This window comes from Ornithodoros turicata, chromosome 3 (genome assembly GCF_037126465.1).
Source record: "Ornithodoros turicata isolate Travis chromosome 3, ASM3712646v1, whole genome shotgun sequence".
Classification (NCBI taxonomy): domain Eukaryota; kingdom Metazoa; phylum Arthropoda; class Arachnida; order Ixodida; family Argasidae; genus Ornithodoros; species Ornithodoros turicata.
Genome location: NC_088203.1, coordinates 38904454 through 38916398, shown reverse-complemented (window position 1 = coordinate 38916398; position 11945 = coordinate 38904454). Strand labels below are relative to the sequence as shown.

The window sequence follows — 11945 nt, the reverse complement described above, 5'->3', positions numbered from 1 at the left end:
AAACTGAAAGGATATGTATGGAACCTAGACAGGCACTCGTACAACCAATATACTGTTGGCCGACTCCTTTGGAAAACTACAGCCGTCCCAGCCGTAACCTACGCAAACGACGCAATCGCCTTATCAACATCTACAGTGAAGACTCTTGACAGACATCAACGCGAGTTGGGAAAGTGGATCCTCGGCGGAAACTTCGCCACGGCAAATGCAGCCATCCAGGGAGAAATGGGATGGTCCACGTACTCCGCAAGAGATGCAAGATCCAAAACTCACTACCTTGGACGTCTCATACACTTAAAAGAGACATCTATCGCGAGAAACGTGTTCTATCACATAAGATATTGCGGTTTGAAGACAAGGTGGATCCAAAAAGTGAGTCAATATGATAGAAAATACAACCCTGGAACTAGAAGGCACACTGCCGCACATGAAAAACAATGGACAAAAATAACTACAGCCGAAATCAACGCAATAGAAACTGAAGATTGGCGAAGGAACGTTGCAAAGAAACAGAGCCCTAAGCTGTACAGTGTCCACAGGCCCGAACCGTCGGTCTCCCATGCATACATATGCGACAGGGGCAGCGCACTCTTATTTCAGGCGCGAACCAGTTCACTGCTAACCAACGTTAGAAGAAGCCAACTGTTCAGCAACATGGACCCCACCTGCGAACTATGTATCAGCGCCCCAGAGACCATATACCACGTCCTGGTGGAATGCCAGGACTCAAAAGTGATGACACCGAATAGTAAAGAGGAAGTAAATGACACCGAGGCGATTGTTGCTTCCATACTGTGGCAAGTGTTGCTTCCATACTGTGTAGTTAGCGAAAGCTATTGGACACGCCCCACGGTTTTTCTTGTTCTTTGTTTCCTAGTGATGACAAATAAAACGAAACCGAAACTGAGGAAACCAGTGACCGACTCGAGACACTAGAGGGGGGGAGCCACCTCGTGAAGTGGGAGCAGATGAAGCGGAAGAAGAAACTGAAAGACTCCCGTTAATATCTGGAATATTTTTGTGTCACCTTGCACATACTATCTTTTTCTTTCTTTCTTTTTAGCACCTGTGGCGTTCTTCTAACGACTGCCCTGATTCAAAAGGGAAGAGGTGCGTCACTTCACTTCACAAGTAGCACAGACCAGTGCCTCCTCTATTACTCAATGCCTGTCCGTTTGCCGATGCGCCGAGTAGCTTCCCTTTCCCGCGGAGGGCACGTAGAGGGCGCCACTTCCCTATACTCCTTGTCGTCTGCTATGCGCTCTTGTCTGATTTCGATAAGCGCGGTTTCGAACATTTCGAAAAATGCGGTACTGCGTACTGCCATTTTTTTACTTCTGGGACCAAGAAAAAGGAGCAAGGGGTATCGTTTCACGGGGTGCCTGCGGATCTCGCGTTACGAAAGAAGTGGTAGAAAGTGATAGCGAGGAAAGATTGGGAGCCGAAAACTATTTCCAACTGTTCCGTTGTGTGCAGCAAGCACTTGCTTGCGAGAGATTACAAAGAAAACATCAAAACACGAACATATGCGGCAGGTGACGTCAGCGCCCGTCAGACCTGGGTGTAGGGTAGTGGCGCCGTCAAACGAGAGAACGTGAACTAATACGCATGCGCAGTACGGCACCTCTGACCAAATGGAGAGGCATTGAGTAATAGAGGAGGCGCTGCACAGACAGATCGAGTTGTAAGATGGACGCCTCCTTGTTCTACACGAAATTCCTCTTTTCTGATGCTTGAAGTATCCTAGAAAGATAATTCTTGTGTCAGAGTATTTTTAAAAGGTTAATTTACATTTCCAAGACACACGAGACGTGCAGGGACGGAAAAGTTTAGGATAATAGAAGTTACATTTTTGCGTGCACAATTGTGTACATTGTGTCAACATCAACACAACTACGTGGCTATTGATTCTCGCGATGATGGATTTCCCTTGTGAAGTTCGCCTTTTTTTATCATTTAGAAATCAGCAATCATGCACGAACGCGGCGAAAGCTCGACAATAACACCGCTGAACGGCTTTTGATGCAAATCGCCGATGGGAACGCATCCGACGGCGACCTTTTGGATGATGAAGACGGAGATCAGCAGCCCTATCCTACTGTGAGTAGCGACGTAGTGAATTTGGTTCGGCTTTTATCAATGTGATAAATTTTAACCAAGAACATTTTTAGGTGACACTACCTGACAGTGGGCCAGAAACTTTGATTGCACCGGAACCAGCACGAGCGGTGTCAGCAAACGACGACGAGGAAACTGGTCAACGAAACGCCTGGGTCATTTGGATGGGGAAAGACTTCGAGCCCCTTGACGCGCAGCATTCAACGACAACAGTCGCCCCCTTGGAGAAGTGCTGGAACCCCATGAATACTTCGGTCCCTATTTGGGCGTAGTTCGTTACCGGGACCACTCGTTTTTAAAAATTTGTGAAAGCGTTTGAAAGGTAAATATTGCATAGAAGTGAAAGAAGTTCATATACTAAATCTAAAAAGGTAAGAATTATAAAATTCTGTGGACTAGAAGTTCTTTTATAGGCATTTGAACAACCCCATCGATTCACTTTTAGCACAGGAGAAACACGGGAATGCTAAGCCTAACGGATTCGAAACTTGCAAGAGAATTGGGCTAAATCGCCTCACTTTAGTGAGGTTAGGTTAAGTTAGGTTCTACAGACTGGGGGGGGGGTTTGGGGGCGCCCCCCCCCCAGGCACGCAGTAGGCGGTGCGGGCGTCGAGACTGTGCCTCGGGTTAGGTCAGAATGTCCTCACCCAAGATGGCGGAGCGCCGTCAAGAAACGGGCGATAAAATTTAATTTTTAAACGTTTCACGCAATATACGAGGGTCATTCCTGTTTAATTTCGTTCCTAATTTGCTCCTGCTTCAGGTAAAAACATCATTTACCTAGTTATTTTCTTTGGTTACAAAAACGCAGTGGTCCCGGTAACGAACTACATCCCACTATTTTAGCGAAGACCTGTTTTTGGAGTTTGTGCGGTGTACGAACATTTACGCGATGCACACTTCTGGTGTGGAAATTGGAACCACAGTTGACGAGATGAAGACATTCTTTGGCATGCTAATGATAATGGGTACACTGAAATTTCCCCGTATCAGGATGTATTGGCAGCCCGCAACACAGATACCAAGCATTGCACAAGCTATGCGTGTCAACCGATTTTTCAAGCTCCTCTCAACTGTACATGTCACAGAACCAACCCCACCAAACGATTGTACCGACAAATTTTGGAAGGTTCGACCGGTGATCGACGCTGTCCGTAAACGATGCTTGGAACTTCCCCCGTCAGAGAGGAACAGCATCGATGAGCAGATCATCCCATTTACAGGTCGTGTTGCTGCTAAGCAATTTGTCAGGAACAAACCTAACCCTGAAGGAGTCAAGTACCCGTATTCACCAACTTACTTAAACCATTGGTTTAGTGACGTCGGGTTTAAATCGATCACGTGAGACTTTTGTTCGCCAATCCTGGATCACCATCCCATGCTCTACAACCTGCTGCTGTGAAGCCAATGGCACCGCACATAGCGAGCTTCCTGCACGGCGCATGCGCATTTCGCCAGAGTCTGCCAGAAGCGATGGAGGCCGGTAGGCCTAATCCCCGGTTCACGAAGAATTTTTCATCAAATCTTGGGTAAGTTTTGATTGATATAGTTACTAGAAGCGCCCAGCAGGTGGATTTTATCGCAATGGGACGAATATTCGATTCAAATATTCCATTTCGATCATCCACCCAAGCTACTTGAACCGGTGGTTTAAGACCCATGTATTTGAACGGGACGTATTTTAAACTAGGGGAGAGGCTCGTTTAGTTTCGGCTTAAGTACGTTGCAACTGTGAACGTGTGCTGAAAAAACTATTGTAGAGTGGTTGTGGTAGGTGATGTTTCACTAATTCGAAATCTAACTGGTAAAAATTAAGCAGAATCGTTTTAAATGCACGGTTAGTAAACGAAAACGGCGTAACGCTTGACCAGGGGTACGAAATGCGGCTGTTGTTTTTACAAGGCGCTATCGCGAACTTTTGCATGACAAACGTAAAAAGCTCCGTCAAAGTGTGGTCAAAGAGAGTGACATCGACATGTGCCACTGGACAAAATCCAGATACCAATCCAATGGACCGATAGAGCGTGCGGGTGGCCGAACATCAATGTACATCATGAAAAACAAAGCATAGTGCTGGCGCTTATTATGATGTCATCTCCTGTGGTACACTCTGTAAGCACCCCGTCATTGTACAGTAAAAGCAATAACGTGCTAGATGGTTGTTGCGAGCCCCGATGGAGAAATTGAGGGGCGTTATCCACTCGCTTGTTTATTAACCATCCCAGTATCTATCATCTCTTTGCAGCGTGTCTTATCTCCAGATACATTTAACCGTGCAATAGGACTGATCATAAAGTGCAATAGCGTCTTGCGGCTGTTGTGTGGATACTATCTAGGCATGGAAATATGCATGTTGTTGCATTACACTGAACACGGAATTTGAGCAGATTATGCTTTCCCAGGTTATGAAAATACCGGAGCAAAACCGAACGAGGTCCCCATTTTTCCCAGAATTCACATGTAATAGATTTGTAATTCACATAGATGAAACTGAAATGTGTGTTTTACTTATTTCAGCATGCCACAGCAGAGGAGACCAATGAAAAACAGTTCTTCAGGTATTGTGTTGCTACTGCTACATTGGAAAACATTCAAAAAGACAGCTGCTTACTTCTATTTTGATTTATCGTATGGTAACAGTAGATCTGCTTTTGTAGGGCTGTTTCTGCAAAAGACACTACACAGCAGTGTGCTCAAGGAGGCTGGAGACCTTTTGGATGCATCATTACTTTTTTAGGTTAACTATTGCAGGTACATAACCATAACCGATCACTGACAGTTTTTGTGCATTGTATAAGCACAGATATTCTGGAGATCATTTCTTAAAAAATCTCCGTTGTGGACTCATTCGTCACAACAACTTTGTATTCGTGCGATTTTTGTTTATATTCAGACAATAAAGGTTATTACGTAGTTCCACAAGGATGACTTTTTTCATAGAGACATGCACTCTCGATACCCTGCTCAATTAGTTGGTGAGGTCACGTGAAAACATAAGTAAGCAACGGTGCACAAGGAAAAAAATCCTTGCTACATTCCACATGCTGACTTCACTAATATGTCTGAGGTGTACTGCAAAACAGCTGAATTGCATAGGAATCAAGGGCAATGTGTACAGAAACTTTGAGCTCCCTTGCTCATTATTGCATTGCACTTGAAGTTGAAAATTAGATCAACTGCAATTACTGCATAAAACACCTTCCAGATAGATTTAACAAAACATAGGGTACAGACTTATCAATAGATGGTATTAACAATTAGAATAGTAGCCAGCTGATACACGCAACATCAAAATGGAAATGTGGTTCTGTCATAACTGTAGCATGAGTGCATCGAAATATTGTACATGGCCACGGGACTGTTGTCAACTACGTAAAAGAAAGTTAGCTTCTGTTAGCATGGGTACAGATTTGTCCTGCCAGTGCAGCTGTTTGTATATACACTGAGCACACGAGAACATGAAAGAGCACAGTCCCATGTTAACAGTAGCTATGGTTCTTTTACGTTATAGACAGCTGCCATATGACTGCATAGTTAATTTCTGTGTGCATGTGTTCAGTGTGGATATTGATGACAGTAGTAAAGCAGGGTAAACATGCACCCATGTTACACTATCTCTCCTTTTATGTTGTTGATAGCTGTCATATGGCCACAGAGTTTATCCATGTACTCAGGTGTTGAGTGTGAATATAGTACTAAACAGAAAAACAGGGTCCCTTTTGTGTCTCCTGAACCTCAAGGCTTTTCTTTCAAGCTAAAACGTATGCATGCTGTTCTGCATCATTTCTGTGAGCAGGACTGTTAAAAATTGCTTGAGGACACTGCAGCTTTACACTAGTGTGATCAGTGCACTCTTGTTGTGTAGTCTCATATCCTGTAGAGGTAAATCTTAAGAATGGGAAAACACATTCCTATGGAATCATGCTACATGATTTATAATATACTCCCGCATGCACATTGCAATCATGCTTCTATTTATCGCGAATGTCACAATGCCTCTAATTTGGTGTTGTGCCTGTCTTCAACGTGTTCTGCATAGCTGAGTTAAAAATAGTGAACCAAACCAATATCCACTTCTATTATGCATATGTGTAGTACCTCACTGTACATTCAGTTATGTTACAACTTGTTCGCCTTACACCAGCTCAGGTGCATGCTAAGTGTCCACGGTTTCGGGTACTCCCATATCACACCGGCTCTCCTCTGCCTTGACTCGCACTCCACCCCTAATGCAATGAGTGGAGGGTATACACAATACGGGAATACTACGGTAACAAAATTCGGATGTAACTAAGAGTGTGTCATCAGCGTCATGATAAATGGTTTTAACATCTATGGACCTGTCACTCGAAACAGTGCCTGAATGCTGTTGCAGTACACGACACCATGACACACATTTATCGCTGGAAAGCTTCCTTCCCCCTCATCGTCACCGGGAGAATATGTGGCATCTCATGCAAACTACTTTCACTGAATGACTGGCACCAAATGCCTGTGACATTAGATTGTATATGTGTCACACCTGGTTATTTATTTTGTTTCAAGTAAGCAGTTCTTCAAAGCCACATGTGAAGAAAATTTACTGCTATACAAATATGTGGCTGGCATTAGCTTAGGCTTATCGCATACCATGCCATCCCTAACACAACACTGACTTTCATGTAACACACGAAAAACGTGTCTGTGTAAGAGCTTGCTTCACCATAGGTTCATAAATCTTGTGGTTATGTGTGTGGAATTTTTCATTTCTTTTTAACGGGAAATTCACACTACTTCTGTTTCTTTTCAGAACCCCCCCCCCCTCTCCTCCCACATTTTCGTTTTCTTAGGGGTGCATAAAGTTCAGTAATGTGGAACGAAATAATTACATGCTTATCTTGGGTGCGCCAACAAAATGCATTTGGCCGGAACTTGTGAAACTGTTGCTTTGGGTCCTGGTAAATCTCTGAACCATTTCCCCATACATCATGTATTAATTTCCTGAAGTTGCCTGAAGACTGCATGTTCACAACTCGTTACTGAAGTTAGGTGGTTAGTCATGCAGAGGCATCTGTATTATTTTACTACATATTCAGTGTTATGTCCCATACGTCTGCTCCCAAACTTTGTCCTTCATGATGCAGTACACCATGCTCACTATATTAAACTGTCCAGTTGCATAGATTTGTGTTGACACAACTGGATGAATATGTCCGCCTCTACAAAGTGACAACTACCGAAGTGGTTCAAAAAATAAGTGAAATTGTGGAAGAAAGATATACAAGCATGTACATTTTAATAAAAGTAATACAGCACATTGTAGCTAAGATGCACGTGATTTCAAGTTGCATTCTTTTCTTTGTGTGAGCTTATTTGCATTGCGCATATTTGTCCATTGCAAACTTCATCTCACTGTCTGCTATAGATCAATACAGAAAGCAAGCAGACAATGATCAGTGCTACTACAGAGATTTCATGCTAGAATGAGCACCTCTAGCCGGTGTGCCTTGCTTTGTTATTCCACTATGTTGTTTCTCAAGAAATAGCACAAACTCTCAATACAAAGCTGTACAGTCAAACTGCATAACCACACACTGCATAAATGCAGCCTGCGCAATAATTTTTCAGAGCTTTATCATCGGTGTGAAGAACGAGAATTAGTCGAGGCAGGTCACAAACATGTAATCCTCGAATGCCAAGTTGCTTGAATTACAGTGTGTAGCTCAGGATGTCTGCAATCCAGTAAAGCATGGAAAACTGGGAAAATAGTCCGAGAACTATTCCATGACTGGAAAACTAAAAAAATGCCAAGCAAGCGGTGAAGAGCTGCTCAAATAAAAAGTTACAAACTAAGTTTACACAATTATTCAGTGGCAGTTATCATTCTCATGGCATCACACAGGCCTCTTATGTCATTTCACAGTCAAAGTTGAGTGATCTGTGTTAGAGTGGAGTGATAACTAACTGCACCACTAACGCAAATTCTTTCTAAACAAGAATCCTAAATTAAAAGCTTAAATAAGGAGTGATTTCACAGAGCGTAGTGCATGATGCAGTCGTCCGTGTCATTGTTCTTCTGTCCGCGTCTTTTGGCTGTCTACACACCATAATTCGTACGACCTACCCTGCCTTGCTACACTTGTTTAGTGCATGATGTGCTGTTCGCAGCCGTATTTTAGCATGGCATGGCATGAGCTGTGGGGAGTTTTTAAGCATTGATGGTCATGATGGTTTGGCATGTAATGGTGCGATGATAATGCTAGTGAAATTTACAATGCCAGTATGAAGTTGAGAGAGAAGCTTGTAAAGAATGAGCATGGAAAATGTGTAAGTCCCGAACCAGTTGCATAAAAGTGTTCCCTCAATAATATATGAAGTTGAAGAAATAAGCACAATGCTATTATTGAACAAAATAACAGCACAGGCTTATTTGTAGCTGATGTTGCAGCTGTTGTATGTGTTTTCTTTGGTCCATTCCTGTTTGCTCTATCCTTTGAACACCACTTGTGAAACTGGTATAACACCTCCTTCTTTATGAGATATTTGGTTCATTTTAACATCTGTATTTTGTGTACATGGTCCCACTAAACTACGAATCCTGAATGGTTCAGACGTAGTGTGCTGGCACTAAAGTGTGGCCATTTATTTTAACAATGTCGAATGCATCATATCAAATGAAAAATTTTCTCAGTAATTGTAATGACAAATATATACTATAGGTATGTTCCTATTTCGTGAAATTTCATCAGAGCAAGAGACACTAACAACGTAACGATGAATCTTTTTGGGCTGAACAGAACAATCAATTTAGTGCTTAGTGATTTCTACAATAATCTGATATGCTGAAATGCACAAATAAAAGAGGTCAGAGTTAAGCACAGCAACGCACTGCACTGACAGGGGGTCACAACACTTCCACGCTCACAAGCAAGGACGCCCTGGGTAACATGACGAAAACAGAGCTAAACAAACAAACGAAATACGCGCACACACACAGGACGACGACGCAAACAAGGCAGCACCCTGAGTACGTCTTCCGTATCAGTCGCGCTCCAAAGAAACACAGCCAGCAAAGAGATACTCTAAAGCGGGGCCCGCATGAGCGCTTTTTGTCGGCGAAAACACAGCGCGCGTCAAACGCTGACGCCCACGCCGGCGACGGCACACCCGCAAGGAGCGACTGTCTCGGCGCGGAATTCACGGCTGAGCTTTCACAGTGTTGCTTGGGGCTGGGCGCAGTCAGCACGCAGGTGGTTTCCATTGGGGCATAAATAAACATGTTGTACCTAGGTTATCGAAGATAACACTAGCATATGCTTTCTTTAGTCAAGAAGATGTTTCTCCTTCAGTTTTGGGTCCCCACTTTCCGCTGCCAATTCGGCAAACCGGTCTAGTATACGAAACAGGCATACTGAATGAGCCGCGTCTTGTTTGGCATTGTTTGGCCAGCGAGACTTTGTAGATGTTTCTTGTTGCTTGTCTGCGTAGTATTCGTATTCGTTCGTTTCCCTTGTCTATAAGTATGGAGCGGCGGCAAAAGGTGCTCTTATTAAGAGGCTTGCTTGTGCTCAAACAAGCACAGATGGTACAGATGCGAAGAAGAAAGGCCTGGGTACGTCGTGTGTGGCAAAATAGAAAAACGGAAAGCGAGTTCTACACATCGGTAGGTACCTGCTCTCTCTGCTGTAAGATGGTGAAACTGAATGTTGGAAAAAAATATCTCGTAACCGCAGATGCAGGTCATGCGGACTCAAGACCCGGACTTGTTTTTGAGATACTACCGGATGACACCTGACCTTTTTGACAAATTGCACGACATGGTCCGGGAGAAGCTGACGAAGGAGTTCGTCGTGCGTGAGCCAATAAGCTCCGGAGAGCGCTTAGCAATGACTCTTCGGTGAGATCTTTGAAACGTTAATATTATTGTACGACCTTTTCAGTATCTTGTTTTTTGTGGAAATGTGCAGGTATCTCATCTCAGGAAGTTCGATCATGGATATCGCCAAAGAGTTCAGGGTTGGTCTGGAAACAGCCCGAGAAGCGGTACACCTCACATGCGAGGTTCTGTGGCAAGAGTTATCCCCACATTATATGAAGGTATGTTTGAGGGCAAAGTAGAGGGTGACAACGAGGATATATACCCCACGCAAAAAATAATAGTTGAAGTGGTTGGTTAGCCGCCCAAGCAAGCCACAATCAATTATGAGAAAAGCTATTGTTATGGCCTTAGTGCGAATAACATAAAGCACAGAACCAAGTCCCAAGAGATGTCTATTCCTGCATCTTTAGCCACCAACAGAGAGAGACTGGAAAGCCATCGCAGACGGATTTTGGAAGCGCTGGCAGTTTCCGAACTGCTGGGGGCAGTAGATGAAAAGCACATTCAGATAGATGCGCCACCTAAAACCGGTAGCCTCTACTACAATTACAAGGTAGGTACTGTTTGTGTGAAGTTCATGAAAAGTTTTGTCTCACATAATCTTTTTTCAGGGTACATTTTCCATAGTGCTGATGGCAGTTGCTGACAGCAGCTATTTATTTCGCCTCATCGATGTTGGTGCCCCAGGACGCATGAGTGATGGCGGTGTGTTCAAGAGGTCCCCCATTGGTCAGCGCCTACAAAGCGCCTACAGCGCCTACTGGTCTTCTTGGATTGCCATCTTCTCAGCAGTTACCAGGCTCTGAGGCATCGTTGCCGTATGTTCTTATTGGGGACGAAGCATTCCAGCTTCGAGAGGATTTTTTGAGGCCTTACCCTGGGTCCAGGGAGAGTCCAGCTGAACGCATTTTCAATTATCGACTGAGTCGAGCAAGGTGGGTTTTAATGCAATGTGTCACTTTACAAGGGTGACGTTCCTGCAGGTGGTAGACGGGCATAGTGCAAAAAGCACTACAACCCAGGCAAAGACATGACAAAATACGAAACAAACACAGAGCACAGAACACCTGCGCTCGGTGTAGTCCTTTGTCGTGTCTTTGTCTGGACTTTAGTGCTCTTATGTCGCTTCACACTTGTCTTTGTTTAAACACAGCCTTGCCTGAAGGTTATTTTTTGTTGTGTGCACTCACTGCAACGTTTCTCGGTTCTTTGTTTCTCAGGAGATGCGTGGAAAATGCGTTCGGGATTCTGACAGCACGGTCCAGAATTTTCAGAGGGCCAATCAAGCTCAAGCCGGATAATGCAGAGCGAGTAGTCAAGGCCGCCTGCGTTCTGCACAATTTCCTGTATGTCGAGTGCCGCAACAGTTCTGCCTACTGCCCTGTTGGATATGCGGACCACGAGGACTCCTTCGGCAACATCATCGCTGGGTCGTGGCGCAGTTAGACTGCTGCGGACACATCAACTTTTGCATTGCAAGCTACACATGCAAGAAAAAGCCAGAGTTCTGCTCAAGGAGTGCGAGATCTGTATGCGCAGTTCTTTGCAAATGAAGGACACGTTCCATGGCAATGGAACTTGCTGGATATTACAGAGCCAGACACCTAACAACCTTGTTGTGTTCATTTATTGGTGTACCTCATATTTTGCAGCAACTTGTAATATTTCGATTTCCATCTGAGAACGTAACTCCTTGGGACAGTTCCGCACCTTTTCTGCAACCAGCAGACCGAAATGCTCAGCGGAGTCTACAGTTCTCACAGCCATTTTCTCCAAAAGGTCTATCTCTTTTTGTAAAGGCAGTTCAGTTCGTTTCTTTTTGGCAGGTAAAGATGTAGTAGAGGTTCTGCATCCGGTGAGTGGTGAGCTGGACGAGCTGCTGGAATTTTGCGTGCGGCCTGGTAGAGGGCTGGGTAGAGGGCTGAGTGATGCAGCATCACTTGTGCCTGATTTCTGTCAAATGCCCCAC

General features: G+C 44.3%; 1 pseudogene; it reads left to right on the top strand.

Moving 5' to 3' along the window:
• The first annotated feature begins 10608 nt into the window (after window positions 1–10608).
• On the top strand, window positions 10609–11584 carry LOC135389342 (uncharacterized; annotated as a pseudogene).
• The last annotated feature ends 361 nt before the right edge of the window (window positions 11585–11945 follow it).